The following is a 14,415-nucleotide window of genomic DNA, read 5'->3' as shown; positions in this document are numbered from 1 at the left end:
GTGTCCATTGTTCTTTTAAAGATGGCACCAGTGCCAGAGATCATGGAATATCCAGGGGCATACGAGCGATGGTGCGTACCTCCAGCCAAGACGGGTGGGAAAATCGGGCTGGCATTGAATGGGAGGGATGCCATGGGGTACGGTGGGTAGTTCATGAGGTGAGTTCTATAAGATAGCACAAGGAAATTAGCTCGGCCTCGTGCAGACATGTTTCGGTCATAAGCCATTCATCAGGAATTCATTTCAGAATTCACTTTTTCCGAATCCTCTTAAGAAGAGAATGAGTCAACGTTTTTAATTTCGGGATTCTTCGTTTTGTTTTCAATCTCCCAGTATATGCAGCTATTTGTTTTATTTTAGATCAGCAGTTATCGTAAATGCTGCAGTATTAATGGACAACTTGATCCTGGAAGAAGGGGAAGGGGTGAGGGCAGAACAGCAGGCAATGCGTCAGTCACAGCTTAAGGCCTTGACATTCAGAATGTGAAACCTGGAGTGGAAGTAAAGGAAGGCTTGTCGGAAACTCCGCACTGGAATTTGGCATCATTTGAATAGATGTGACGGATCCAGAGAATGTTGGAGGATGCAGTCTCGCTCGTAGCTGGTCATTGAGTGGCACAGTGGCTAGCAATGCTCCCTTACAGCACCAACGACCTGGGTTCGTTTCCACCCTTTGGTAACTCTCTGTGCGGTATTTGCACTTTCTCCCTGTGTGTGCGTGAGCTTTTTTTGGGTGTTTGGCTTTCCTCTAACAGTCCAAAAATGTCCAGGTCAGCTTCAGTGACCTCACTGAATTGATCCGCAGTATCCAGCGATGTGCAGGTTCAGTGAATTGTCTATGGGAAATGTAGACCTACAGCGGTAACGTTTGGGTTTGTTGATTCAACTTGCAGCTTCATATCCTCGCCAACTGTGGGGAAACTCAATATAGAGAATTTGACATGAAAGTCAGACCTGGTACCTGGTGACTCCATCTCGCCGCTTGCTCCTGCAGACTTCTATCCTGGACACCAACGTCTCGGGGGACACTGCATGTACTACACACCCACCAATGCTGACTGTGACACATGGCAGCTTCATCATGCACTCCCAGCACATCTCCGACCCTCTAACAATACGTCTTCTGTACTTCAATGCTGCAGCTCAGGGTGCACTGACAACTCTCACTGCAATGCTGCTGCAAGGACACTGTGCTCAGGGAGTTGGGCTGAGGCCAAAATGCGTAAAAAAGTATGGTGTACAGCAAATGAAACTGCATTTAGAAGTCTGTAAATTTATATAAGTAAATTACCGAAGCATATTGCCTATGGTGGGCGGCACGGCGGCACGGTGGTTAGCACTGCTGCCTCACAGCGCCTGAGACCCGGGTTCAATTCCTGACTCAGGTGATTGACTATGTGGAGTTTGCACGTTCTCCCTGTGTCTGCGTGGGTTTCCTCCGGGTGCTCCGGTTTCCTCCCACAGTCCAAAGATGTGCGGGTCAGGTGAATTGGCCATGCTAAATTGCCCGTAGTGTTAGATAAGGGGTAAATGTTGGGGTATGGGTGGGTTGCGCTTTGAAGGGTCGGTGTGGACTTGTTGGGCCGAAGGGCCTGTTTCCACACTGTAAGTAATCTGATCTAATCTATGGAAGTTCCACAGTTGCCTTATTGGGGAGAGGAACATTCAGAGAAGTCCACACTTCCTGTCCATGTGCAGGGAGGCTGTGCCCAATGACAGTCTGTTCGCGAGCGTTTGTTCCCATGGAGAAGAAATCAGCACAGGAACAACATCTTGATTGTGATTGTTTTAGGGGGTGGAGGATTTTTGAAGTGATGGTTTCAGCAGAGTAAACGTACAACAGAGCAGAATTATGTAGCCTACGAAAAGAAAATTTTTTTAATTCTCCCTCACAACTGACTTCACGAGAGCAATTGGTGATGGGAGATGTGACCAATAGCCAGCAATGTGAACATGTAGACTAGTCCAGATATATTGTGGACGAATGTGCTGTATTGCTCTGAATGTGATTGATGTCAGTCTCCATGCAATGCATCTGTTTCACTGGAGGGTTTCCCGCTCCTATTAGTAAGAGGCTTCACTCAGTGCACTATCCCTCTGTAGGAACAGATGCATCAGCTCTAACAGTAACAGAGATCAACAGCTGTACAGATCTGAATCTGAGAATAGTGACTGGAACATTACAACAATGGCAAGGAGTTTTTCCTTGAGTCTGTTCAAAATTTTCCCCTCTTGGGGATTTCTAACATATCGGATATCAGCAGTGCTGATGATTATTCTGGGCGGGATGGAGGGTTTGTTTCTCAACTATTCTCGCTATTGTTGGTGTTCTCTACCTCTGTCCATTCATTAATCCCATAAACAAGTTTGAACTTCGTTGCAATTTCTGTTATCTATATTTGTGAGAGAAAGAAACTACTGTCTTCAGTTTCAATTACAGTCTTCATTCATTATCCATGAATTGAAGACCACTCCCTCATAAACATCTGCGAACAAAACTGTGCACAACCTCGAGATCCCTTTTTGCTCTGAACTGATTTATGTCTCGTGTTCTCTCTGTCACCAAACCTGTCCACTCCCAGCTCCTAATATCCCCAATCTTCATCTCTGTGTCAGTGCTGTTGCTGAACAAACCATTGGCTGCACATTGGTAAAATTCAGACTTAATGTTTCAAGCTCTCTTCTGACCACTTCTCCGATTACAAATATTTCAATCATAAAATTGTTCTTGTCTCGGAAGTTTCTCCATGATTAGGACAATGTTTGAATGTGGGAATGTCGCTGGATGAAATTCAGAACCTAAGCTTATTTAACTAAAGATTTTCTTTCAAGTGACTTGTTTCAATTCCACCACAGCCGATGACAGAACTTAAATAAAAATGGTAAGAATTGGAATAAAAGTGAATTTCACGAAAAACAAACATAAAAACAACATTTTTTGTCTGAAAAACGTCATCTTTCCCTGGTCACCTTCGGTAAAGAAATCTAATTAACCCGGTCTGGGTTAATTGTGACTTGAGACCCATGACTATGTGCTTAACTTTATATTGGCTTGTGGAATGGCCTCATAATCAGGGCAATTAGTGATGGTACCAAATGCTGCCCTTGGCAGATGTGACAACATCCCACGAATTAACAAAATTCAGGGTGAAATCAAATAAAGGAAGCTGCTGGAAATGTGAAATTATGGACAGAAATGCAAAGAAATGAACAGAAAGTGCTGAGAAACTTTCCTGAACTGAAAGCAGCTGGAAAGGAGTGTGATTAATACCGTTGACAGGGAAGTCTGCTTTGAAGGAGAGGAGGAATCAATAGAGAAAGAGAGATATAGAAGAAAAAGAGAAAACAAAGAGAATGGTGATCAGCTGGGCTGGAAATCAAATGTGAGATTCACCTCGTTTATTTTTCGCTTTTCCCATCTTCGTGAATAACATGCCCTTGTAAATAAAGGTAACCCCCGCTTTTCAAAAGTTCCCTTTTCGCCACTTCCTTTTCCGAATGACTTACATGAGGACATTGTTTCGCTAACCAAAAGATATCCGAACAGGATTTTCACTTTTACGAAGAAACCCGAATGTTTTCCCATATAAATTATTGCCACTGCACTTTACACCATATCAGCTTGCGAACGGTTTTGTAGGAACACTCTACTTACAAATACAGAGGGAAACCTGTATATATCTAAGATCATGTTTAAAGCGATTTGATTCCCTCTGTCTGTCCTTCCTAAGTGTGGTCATCTTCTTATATTAATTAAGTAGATATGGGTATCTCTGACTGGGGCAGCATTAGTTCATTTTTCCAGTTGCCCTTGAGAAGACCATAAGCCATTGCAGTCCACGTGTTTGATCTGTTTTGGTTTCATTTATTTTAGTCAAATGCACAATGGAAAGGTTTGTTTTAATTGTAGTGCAGGCACATGACCCTAAACAACAAAACAGAGATCACAGGGTCCTTGGACAGAGTGAGGCATACAAGGTTACAGCTTCACAAGAGGTGTGCAAAGTAAGATCGACATTAGCAAGATTAATATTATTTGAAAAGTGAGAGATGTCAATTTGTCAGTTTAATAATAGTAGGGAAAGAAATGTTCCTGAGCATGTTTTCAAGCCTCTGTGTCTCCTCCCTGTTGGAAGAGGTTGTAGGTGATCATTACCAGTTTGGGAGAGAGATCTTTGATGTTGCCAGTCTTTCTGCGACAATGACAAGTATCAATGGACGGAAGGTTGTCTTCCGTGATGGTCTGGACTGTTCACACAAACGTCTGTAGTTTCTTATGGTCCTGGGCACAGCAGTTACCATGTCAGGTCATTGCGCGCCCGAATAGAATGCTTTGAGTTGCCAGTATACAGAGCACTGGGAGACGGGCAGTTTCAAAATAGTTAGATGTAACAGTTGACTATTAACTGGATACCCATATTCTGGTTGCTGTTTTGACAACAATTGAAATTTAAGTGGCAATTTTAAATTATGTCTTCTATACCAAAACCTTGTTGAGTGTATTGTATTTCCAACATCGTACCAATGAGCCATCACCTGCTTCAAACGAATAGAGAAGCCAACGAAGGAGAAAGAGAAAGAAACAAAGAGAAGGAGAGAGAGAACACAGCGAGGGAAACAGATGGACAGTCAGTCAAAGAGAGAAAGGAAACAAAACAAGGAAACAAACAGTCACATGTGCAGGGAGAAGGAAATAAAATAGGTTCAGGGAAAGAAACAGAAGACAGGGAAAAGGAAAACGCAGGGAAATAGGCAGTGTGAGGGAAACAGTGAGAGACAAAGCTTACAGGGAGCAGGGGATAGGGTCAAGGGGAGCTGGGGGGAATGGCAGGAGCTGGGGGTGAGGACCGAAGAGACATGGGTGTGAGCACTGGACGGAGCTTGGGGTAGGGAGGTGAGGATTTATTTTGTCCTGCGCCAAGATATGCAGGCAGATCATGGATCAAGGTAAGCATGGATGTACTGAACAATTTCGGTAAAACATGTCTGAGAGGTATATAAGTTACCCTGCACAGGGAGTGCGCTAGGCGAGGTCAATATGAACAAAATAAACATTATCTGAGGTTAGAGAGTCCATTCATCAGTCTAATAACAGCCAGGAAGAAGCTGTTCCTGAACTTGCTGCTCTGTGTTCAAGCGTCTGTATCTTTTATCCTGATGGAAGAGGTTGTGGGAGATCTTTACAGGCATATGATGGGTCTTTGATAATATAAGAACAAAGAACATTCCAGTACAGGAACAGGTCATTCGGTGGTACAAGCCTGCGCCGATCCAAATCCTCTATCTCAACCTGTATCCTATTTTCTGAAGGTCTGTATCCCTATGCTCCCGGCCCATTCATGTATATTTCCCAAAATATCTTAAACGGAGCACCACTGGTCACAGTTCTCCATTTTAAGAAACTCGCTTGCCCTACTACGCTCTGTCCTGTATTGCCAAGCCAGTTCTTTAACCATTAGCTAGCACACCCTGGACACCATGTGACTTCACTTTCCCCATATCCCGACTATAGGAAATCTTATCAAACGCCTTCCTGAAGTCCATGTACATGACATCTACAGCCCCTCCCTTATCAATTAACTTTGTCCCCTCCTCAAATAATTCTATTAATTTGGTAAGACAAGACCTTCACCACAATAAACCATGTTGCCTTTCACTGGTAAGACCATTTTCATCCAAATGAGAATAGATCCTATCCCTCAGTATCTTCTCTCGCAGCTTCCCTACGCCAGACGTCAAGCTCACTGGTCTATAATTAACTGGATTATTCATGCCGCTCTTCTTAAACAATGGGAATAGAAACTTTCCAGTCCTCCAAGGATGTGTTCAAGGATGTTACAAAGATATCTGTTAAGGCCCTAGCTATTCCTCTCTCCCTTCCCTCAGTAATCTGGGATAGATGTTGACAGCCTTTGTGCGGCAACGAGACGTGTAAGTAGAGTCAATGTTTGGGAGATTGGAGTCCGTAATAGTCTGGGCTGTGAACACAATCTTCTGTAATTTCTGATGGTCCTGGGCACAGTGTTGCCGTACCAGGCCATTACGCACCCGGACAGTACGTCCACAATAGTGCATCTGTAGAAGTAGTGCATGCTAAATATCCTGAGCCAAGTGAGGAAGGAGAGACGTTTTTGAACCATCTTGACTGTCACACCTATGTGAGAAATCCAGGGTAGGTTGCCAGTTCTCATCACTCCGAGGGACTTGACGCTCTGCAATGTCTCGACCGTTGATGTAGATAGTGGCGTATTCCCCTCCTTTCGTTCTAAAGTCAATGATGAGTTCTTTACTTTTGCCGAGTTTGAGAGGGAGGTCATTATCATTCCAACATGCCACCAAACCGACTAACTCCTTTCTGTGTTCACACACATCGTTGTTTGATATCCTTCCTACTTTGGTGATTACATCAGCAAACTTACAGTTGGCATTGTTTGAAATTTGGCAACACAGCCGTGTGTGTACCGTAGTAAAGTAGGGGGCTGAGGGCACAGCTGTATGTGTACAGGGAGTACAGTAAAGGACAAAGGACACAGCCGTGTGTGTACATGGAGTACAGTAGGCGACTGAGGACAAAGCCGTGTGCGTACAGGGAGTACAGTAGCGAGCTGAGGGACACAGCCGTGTGTGTACAGGGAGCACAGTAGGAGGTTGAGTGACACAGCCCCGCGTGTACAGGGAGAACAGTAGAGGGCTGAGTTACACAGCCGTGCATGTACAGGAAGTACAGTAGGAGGCAGAAGGACACAGCCGGGTGCGTACAGGGAGTACAGAAGGGGGCTGAGGGACACAGCCGTGTGTGTACAGGGAGTACAGTAGGGGGCAGAGGGACACAGCCGTGTGTGTACCGGAGTACAGTAGGTGGCAGAGGGACACAGCCGTGTGTGTACAGGGAGTACAGTAGGGGGCAGAGGGACACAGCCGTGTGTGTACAGGGAGTACAGTAGGGGCAGAGGGACACAGCCGTGTGTGTACCGGAGTACAGTAGGTGGCAGAGGGACACAGCCGTGTGTGTACAGGGAGTACAGTAGGGGGCAGAGGGACACAGCCGTGTGTGTACCGGAGTACAGTAGGTGGCAGAGGGACACAGCCGTGTGTGTACAGGGAGCACAGTAGGGGGTTGAGTGACACAGCCCCGCGTGTACAGGGAGTACAGTACAGGGCTGAGTGACACAGCCGTGCATGTACAGGGAGTACAGTAGGAGGAAGAAGGACACAGCCGGGTGCGTACAGGGAGTACAGAAGGGGGCTGAGGGACACAGCCGTGAGTGTACAGGGAGTACAGTAGGGGGCTGAGGTACACAGCCATGTGTGTACCGGAGTACAGTAGGGGGCAGAGGGACACAGCCGAGGGTGTACAGGGAGTACAGTAGGGGGCTGGGGGACACAGCCGTGTATGTACAGGAAGTACAGTAGGAGGCAGAGGGACACAGCCGTGTGTGTACTGGAGTACAGTAGGTGGCAGAGGGACACAGCCGGGTTTGTGTACAGGGAGTACAGTAGGGGACAGAGGGACACAGCCATGTGTGTACAGGGAGTACAGTAGGGGGCAGAGGGACACAGCCGGGTGTGTGTAGGGAGTACAGTAGGGGGCTGAGGACACAGCCGTGTGTGTACAGGGAGTACAGTAGGAGGTTGAGGGACACAGCCGTCTGTGTACAGGGAGTACAGTAGAGGGCTGAGGGACACAGCCGTGTGTGTGTAGGGAGTACAGTAGGGGGCTGAGGACGCAGCCGTGCCTGTACAGGGAGTACAGTAGGGGGCTGAGGGACACAGCTGTGTGTGTACAGGGAGTACAGTAGGGGGCTGAGCAGAGAGCCGTGTGTGTATAGGGAGTACAGTAGGGGGCTGACGGATACAGCAGTGCGTGTACAGGGAGTATAGTAGAGGGCTGAGGGACGCAGCTGTGCGTGTACAGGAGTACAGTAGGGGGCTGAGGAAAGCAGTCATGTGTGTACAGGGAGTACAGTTGTGGGTTGAGGACACAGCCGTGTGTGTACAGGGAATACAGTAGCGGGCAGAGGACACCACTGTGTGTTTACAGGGAGTACATTTGGGTGCGGAGGGCACATCTGTTGGTGTACAGGGAGTAAAGTCGGGGTGAGGACACAGCCGTGAGTGTACAAGGAGTACAGAAGCGAGCTGAGGGACACAGCCGTGTGTGTACAGGGAGTACAGTAGGGGGCTGAGGACACATCCTTCAGGAGCTCCAGCGTTGAGTGGTATTTTGGCGTAGGTGCAGATACCTATCTTCACTAATTATGGTCTATGGGTTAGAAACCGGGGGATCCAGTTGCAGAGGGTGGAGCAGCAACTAAGTCACGGAATTTTGAGATCGGTCTGGAGGGTATATGATGTTTAAGGTGGAGCTGTCATCAATGAGCAGGAGTCTAGTGTAGGTGTCTTTGTTGTCCAGATGTCCTAGGGATGAGTGCAGGGCTTGGGGTATGGCATCTGTTGTGGACCCGTTACATTAGTCGGCATATTATAGGGGATCAATTCAGGCTGGGAGATTGGAGGTGATGTGGGCCATAACCAGCCTTTCACATCACTACAGGTTTATTGAGATTAGAGCCACTGGGCGGTAATCATTGTCATTAAAGCATGAGTTTTCTCACTTACAAGGTTGAATGTATGATTTGGAGATGCCGGTGTTGGAATGTGGTGTACAAAGTTAAAAATCACACAACACCAGGTTATAATCCAACAGGTTTAATTGGAAGCACAATGATGAAGGCTTATGTTGGTCTTCCTGAATCAGGTTGGGACTTGACCTTATGGGAGTGAAAGGCTGAAATTGTATGTGAATACCTCTGCCATGTTGGTCCTCACAGGATCTGAGTGCTCAGCCGGGAACACTATCCAGGGCCGTCGCATTCCTTGATTTGACCTGCAGAAAGACTAATCATACCTGCAACGGTGACAGTGGGCACAGGTACATCCGAGGCTGTTGGGGCAGGTTTCAGCTTGGCAGTCACACAGTTATTCATCATAGACATCCCCTCGCCGACCTTCCTCCATCGTCATCAATACATAGTGACATGGTTGGTGTGAGCATCACTCAGTTAGTGTTGAGACGGAGTGACATCAATAGACTGGGATTGTGCGCCATAATGAAGTAAACTCACAACAAAAGGAGGTAGTGTGTGCTTCTACTGAGAGTCAGTGATGCAGGGAGTGAAGACTTTACAGGTGTAATTCAAGTCAAGCCACTGCTTCAACCTGAATGGAGTCAAGCACCTTGACCGTTGTGTTTTATAGATGGCGGACGGTCCTTAGGGAGCCAGGAAATGTATTATATATGAACAAACTGAACAAAGGACTTGAAGGCAGTTTTGCTAAGTTTGCAGATGATATTGAGGAATGGGGAAGCGGCAGAAAGGCTTGAACAGTTTAGGACTCTGGGAAAACACGTGGCTGATGGAACACAATATGGGAACACGTGAAAATATGCACTTTGGTAGGCGGAATAGAGGAGACACTATCTTATAATAGGATCCATTAAATCTGAAGCACAAAAGGATTTTGAAGCACTCGTCCTCTCTTATGGTTAACGTGCATGTTCGGTTGGAGGTTAGGAAAGCAAAAACAATGTACACATTCATTTCAAGAGAGCAAGAATGCAAGACGGGAGATATACTGCTGAGAATGTAATGGGCTATGGACAGACAGCATTTGGCCAATTGTGAGCTGTTTTAGACACTATCTCTGGAGAAAGATCTGCTGGTGTTGGAGGTGATCCATCCTGGGGATGACGGCTTGTCATATGAGCGGCAGTGTGCGTACTCGATGGAATTTAGAAGAATTGTGGCGGTGGAGGGGTGTCTGATTGAAACTAATGGATTACTGATAAAATTGATACAGTCAGTATGTAGAAGATATTTCCACTTTTCATAGAGACAATGATAAAAAGGGACAGTATCAGAATGAAGGAATGGGCTGAATGGCCTAAGTCTATTGCTATATCTCATGCCGTTTAGGACACAGGGTCTATTATTCAGTATTGACCTGTAAATCTCTAACCTGCTCTTGTAACCCTTGCATTTGTATGTTGATTTGACTTCACCTTCTGGTCAATGGTAACCCCTGTGATATGGACGCTGGGAGGATTCAGGGTCAGCCAGTATTCCATTAATATTTTGAATATGAGCTGCTATCAGTGAGTCTCATCTGGCAGGAATACATTCTCTCTACGATGATTGTCATTTTCTGTCTGGTGGTTTGGAAGGATTGATCCTGTTACGCCAGTATTGTTGATTTAAACAAAACAGGTGCAATTTATCACAGCATTCAGCAACAATATGTCATCGAATACTGAACACCCTTCTAATAACAGAACAGTCGAAAATGTTCAATATTAGAAGCACTGCTTTCCTGTTCGTGTTCAAATCAGATAACCTGTCCGATCGAGATGCTCAACTTGGAACTATTTTTTAAAAATATTTTTGGATGTGGGCATCGCTGGATGTGCCCAGCATTTCTTGCCCGTCCCCATTGCCCTTGAGACAGTGGTGCTGAACTGCCTTCTCGAACTGCTGCAACCTACCTGCGGTGCATTGACCCACTAGTGACTAAAGAGGGAATTCCAGGGTTTTCACGCAGCAACAGTGAAGGAACGGCAATGCATATCCAAATCAGGATGTTGACTCGCTTGGAGGGGAATTTGAAGGTGGTGGTGTTCCCAAAAGTCTACTGCCCTTGTCATTCTAATTGGAAGTGTTCGTGAGATTAGAAGGAGCTGTCTGAGGATCTTTGGGGAATTCCTCCATTTTGCCTTGTTGACAGTGCACTCTGATGCTCCTTATTGACTATGGAGAAGGGAGTGAATGCTTGTGGATGTGGTGCAAATCAAATGGGCTGTTTTGTCGTGGATTGTGTCAAGCTTCTTTAGTGTTGCTGGGGCTGTACCCATTCAGGCAAGTGAGGATATTCCATCTCATTCCTGACTTGTGCCTTGTAGATGATGGGCAGGCTTTGGGTAGTCAGGAGGTGAGTCACTCGTGCAGTATTCCTAGCCTCTGATCTGCTCTTAGATTCCTGTGGCGAGTCTAGTTGATGTTCTGGTCAATGAACTCCCCCCCCGCCCCCACCACCACCACCAGAATATTGATAGTGGGGGAGTTTACTGATGATAACGCTGCTGAATACAAAGTGGTTATATTTTTTCTTACTGATGACAGTCATTGTCTGAATTTATGTGACGCCAATGTTACTTGCCACTTGCCAGCCCAAGGAGGAGAAAGTGAGGTCTGCAGATGCTGGAGAACAGAGTTGAAAATGTGTTGCTTGAAAAGCGCAGCAGGTCAGGCAGCATCCAAGGAACTGGAGATTCGACGTTTCGGGCATGAGCCCTTCTTCAACAATCTTCCCAGCCCAAGCCTGGATATTGCTTTGGGAATGGACTGCTTCCATATCTGAACATTTGCGAATCGAGATAAACATTGTGCAGTCATCATCGAATATCCCCAATTCTGCCTTATGATGGAAGGAAGGTCATCGTTCAAGTGGCTGATTATGTTTGGACCGAGGATATTATCCTAAGGGATTACAGCAGAGATGTTCTGGAGCTGAGATGACTGACCTCCAACAACGATGACAATCTTCCTGTCTGTCAGGTATGACTCCAATAATGGAGTGTTGGCCCGCAATACCGTTTTTGCTTGGGGTCCTTGATGTCACATTTGGCAGAATGCAGCCTTGATGTCAAGGGCTGGAATTCAGTTCATTTTTCTATGTTTGAAACAAGGCTGTGACGAGTTCAGAAGCTGAGTGTCTCTGGCAAACCCCAAACTGGGCGTCACTGAGCAGGTTAGTTTTGAGCAGGTGCTACTTGATAGCACTGTTAATGACACCTTCCATCATTTTACTGATGATAGAGAGGAGACTGATAAGACGGTGTTTGGACGGGTCGAATTTATCCTGCGTTTTATGAAAAGAGCATCCTTGAACAGGTTTTCCCTATTGTCGGTTTGTAAACATACTGGAACAGCTTGGCTAAGGGAGCGTGATGTTCTGGATCACAAGTCTTCAGGACTATTGCTGGCATGTTACCAGGGCCCATAGCCTTTGCAGTATCCAGTGCCTTCAACCGTTTCTTGATATCAGTTAATCGAATTTGCTGAAGACTGGTGTCTGTAATGATGGGGACCGCAGGAGGAGGCCGAAATGGATCACCCTCTCAAAACATCTGACTGAAGATTGCAACGAAAGCTTCAGCCTTATATTTTGCATTGATGTGCTGCGCTCTTCCATCATTGAGGTTGGGGATATTTGTGGCGACTCCTACTCTGGTGGGTTGTTTAATCGTCGGCCACCCTTCACGATCAGATTAGCAGAACTGCAGAGCTTAATTCCAATGTATTGGTTGAGGCATCGCTCAGCTCTGTCTGTCCCTTGCTGCTTTTGCTATCTGGCACACAAGTATTTCTATTTGGACGATTCAGCAGATGAATATTTTATCTTTATATATTCCTGGTTCTGCACCTGACATGCCCTCCTGCATTCTCCATTGAACCAGTGTTAATTCTCTGGTTTGATGGTAATGGTTGAGTGGGTGACATGCTGGGCAGTGACGTTACAGATTGTGCTGGAGTATAGTTCTGCTGCTATTGATGGTCCACAGTGTCTTATGGACGCTCAGTCTTGAGTTGCTAGATCTGACAAAAGTCTGTGCCATTTAACACGGTGACAGTGCCACACAACACAATAGAGTTTAGGGAGACAATAGACTTGGTCTCCACAATGTCAGTGTGGTGGTCACTTTTACTGATACTATCATGGACACATACATTTGCAGTTTGTAGATTGGTAAGGATGAAGTCAGGTATGTTTTTTTACCTGCTCGTTCACTCCCTCAACACCTTCTGCAGACCCAATCTAGTAGCTATGTCCTTAAGAGCCGACCAGCATGATCAATAGTACTGCTGCCAAACCACTCTTGACAGTCGATTTTGAAATCCCCCAGCCAGAATAAACTTTGTGCCACAGTCAGTGCATTTTCCAAGTGTTGTTTAACATGGAGGAGGACTGATTCAGCGGAGGAACAACGTTATGTGGTAATCAGTGAAAGTCTCCTTTCCCCATGTTAATTTCTGTTATTTCTGTAATGTATGATTCCGTGAGTATGGCTATGTCGGGCTGTTTCTTGACTAGTCTGTAAGGCAGTTGTCCCAATGTTGGCACGAGACCTCAGATGGTAGTAAAGAAGACTTTTCAGGTTCTACAGTGATGTTTCTAATGTTGACTTTTCCGGTGCCCATTTCAATGACAGGTGGTCCATCCGGTTTCATTTATTTGAAACTTTGTAGCGCTTGGTACAACTGAAAGACTCATTAGACCGTTTCATGGGGCGATTGGGAGTCAATGACATTGCTTTGGGTCTGGAGTTGCATGTCAGCCAGACCAGGTGAGGATGGAAGATTCCTTTATTGCAGGATATTGGTGAACCAGGTAGATTTTTCTGACAATTGGCAATGATTTCATTCTCATCAGGAGATTCTTAATTCCAGGGATATTTTTACATTATTGAATTGAATTTCCACCATCTGCAATGGCGGGATTCAACCTGGATCCACAGAACAGGAGCTGATTTTTCTGGATTGATAATTTATTGGTAATACCATGAGACCTACTTGGAACTGCATGTTGTACCCAGCTGCCATTCCTTGTGTTGTCCTGTTTTTCATTAATTGCTTATGTTATTCTGGAATCTCATCCTTCATTAAATCCTGATTGAAATACACAGTCATGAACGCCTTGTCGACTGCTCGAATTTCGTTCAGTCTGTTTTGTTTGAACAGATATTTCAAGGCAGCTGTACACCAGAGAAGAGCAGGAAAAGATAATGGGTGATTGTGCACTGGACCTGTCACCGGGTCAGCAGGTCTGTCCAGGAAGTAGTTATTGTGGGTCAGTGAACCTCAATTATTATGGCATGGATGGAGGCCATTCAGCCCATCGTGGAGTCACAAGCTCTCCAACTGCACAATTGGAGATCGAGAGAGTGTGTGAAGAGAGATTGTGTGAGAGAGGAATAAACAGAGAGAGAGAGAGAGAGAGAGAGCAAGTGAAGAGAGATAAACTGAGAGAGGATTGAAAGAGGAGCTAGTGACTGAGAGTGAGAGGAAGAGGTGTTAGATGAGGGTGAGGTTAGATAGATCAGAAGACTGCATTACTGTAGATAAATATGGACAAACACAAGTTAGAAGCTTGATTTAGAAATTCCTCAGAATGGCAAGCCCTTTGTCTGAGCGCCACACACTGTGAGCACTGTGTTGATACTGGCTGTCATCCCAGATTATTTATTTCCAACAATATCACAGAGCTGGGTTACTGACAACTAAACATAACCCATTAGGCCAATAGACTGTTTCCATGGAGAAAGCAGAGTTTTTAAATAGGCTATGCCAAAAGCAGCAG

This window comes from Hemiscyllium ocellatum, chromosome 43 (genome assembly GCF_020745735.1).
Source record: "Hemiscyllium ocellatum isolate sHemOce1 chromosome 43, sHemOce1.pat.X.cur, whole genome shotgun sequence".
Classification (NCBI taxonomy): domain Eukaryota; kingdom Metazoa; phylum Chordata; class Chondrichthyes; order Orectolobiformes; family Hemiscylliidae; genus Hemiscyllium; species Hemiscyllium ocellatum.
The sequence above is the reverse complement of the archived record's forward strand: the minus strand, read 5'-3'. Positions refer to the sequence as shown.